This window comes from Vicia villosa, unplaced genomic scaffold (assembly GCF_029867415.1).
Source record: "Vicia villosa cultivar HV-30 ecotype Madison, WI unplaced genomic scaffold, Vvil1.0 ctg.000920F_1_1, whole genome shotgun sequence".
NCBI classification, from domain to species: Eukaryota; Viridiplantae; Streptophyta; class Magnoliopsida; order Fabales; family Fabaceae; genus Vicia; species Vicia villosa.
In genome coordinates this window covers 526,759-528,329 of record NW_026705414.1, presented here as the reverse complement: position 1 = coordinate 528,329, position 1,571 = coordinate 526,759, and the positions used below count along the sequence as shown (strand labels likewise).

General features: G+C 34.6%; 1 non-coding gene across 1 annotated transcript; it reads left to right on the top strand.

The window, feature by feature from the left end:
- The first annotated feature begins 967 nt into the window (after positions 1-967).
- On the top strand, positions 968-1,038 carry TRNAG-GCC (transfer RNA glycine (anticodon GCC)). Its single transcript has one exon. It is a non-coding gene; the product is annotated as a tRNA-Gly (tRNA).
- The last annotated feature ends 533 nt before the right edge of the window (positions 1,039-1,571 follow it).

Sequence of the window (1,571 nt, the reverse complement as noted above, 5' to 3'; positions counted from 1 at the left end):
AGTTGCATAGTTCCTGAAAAAGTTTCTCCTCCATCATGACCTTTGGTTGCAATCAATTTTTCCCTTCAAGAAAGACTTTCATAAATTCCTTTTTAATCAGGTCCACTCTCTTATTCACAGTAGTGGCTCCTTGGCCTTCAATAAAAATATTCTAGAATGACAGTCTAGAAGGCTTAGATATACCTCTATCTGATGGTTTGACCGACTAAAACATAGCACTCCATGTGAAAACTCCTCCTTATTCAATTTTTTTAAATATGTAACTAAATAAGAGAACCACCAAAAATTATGTCTTCACTCTAAATTCTTTCTCTAAAATTATTGCTATTCCCTAGTGCATTATTTGCCACAAAATTTCAATTACCTGCATGCATCACATTCGCCAATTTATATCAAAGGTGACAAATAAAAAAAAAAACATTTATATATTTAATGCACTATAAATAGGTCCAATTTCTTCTGTACCAAAAATACGAGTCTAAAAATTAACAATGTTGTGGAAGAAATAAGTTGATTTAAAGAATTTTCATTAATTTAATGAAAATTAAAATTACAGTTATAAAGTCGAAAATAGCACTTAAGTGAGCGGAAAAGAAAAATTGACAAAAATGCCATTAAGGCTAGTATATATATAAATATTAATTTAAAAAATACAAAATTCTGAATCAAAATAAACTCAACTCACTTGATTTTGCTCTCAATGAAACCTCGGGGCTAGGGTTTTCAAACTAGGAGGAAAAAAAACGACCGTGTCGATTATGATTCTTACGCAAGCGGCGATAATAAGAATGTGCAGTGACGATTCCTCTGGTAAAAAAGTTTCAGTGGGTGGTGCTGCTGCTGCAAGTTATCGACATGAAGTAGTTGCGATGGCCGTTAGCCGGTATTGTCTGCAGGTACGGTGGCCTTACTTTCTCCGATATATATGGGGCCTAAAACCATAATTTTGTAGCATTTCAAACAACAAGCACCAGTGGTCTAGTGGTAGAATAGTACCCTGCCACGGTACAGACCCGGGTTCGATTCCCGGCTGGTGCATTTGTTTTTTTTCAGACTTGGATGACTGCTTCTGCCTCTTTCAAGATTCCAAACATGGTTGAACTCCTTTAGAATTTAACAACTTTGAATCTAGTCTCATTGCCTTTTCTTCTGATGACTGATTGTAGTTAATGAATGTTTTCCTTTGATAGCGAAAGGCAATCCTTAGCTATGCTGCAGGACATATTGAAGGCAAGGGAAGTCTTGATTCTGTTGTTTCTGAAATAAACTGCATAAGTACCTCAAATTTTGATTTCATAATAAGCTAATCAAAGCCACCTTCCTCCAATGTCATTAGCGAAAGCCCATCTAAGTCATCACTATGTATTGTTTTATCTCGTCCCTTGCATAATTTGATAGAAAAAACCACACACCAAGGACAGAAAATAGAAATACACACAAATACACTATTCAACATATATATTGTTCATATTCATAGAAGCACTTAAACAATAATATTCACTATCTCAGAACAAGAGTACAAATTGTGTAAACTTGAAAATCCATTCCAAGACACAAACCTAAGTATCCCT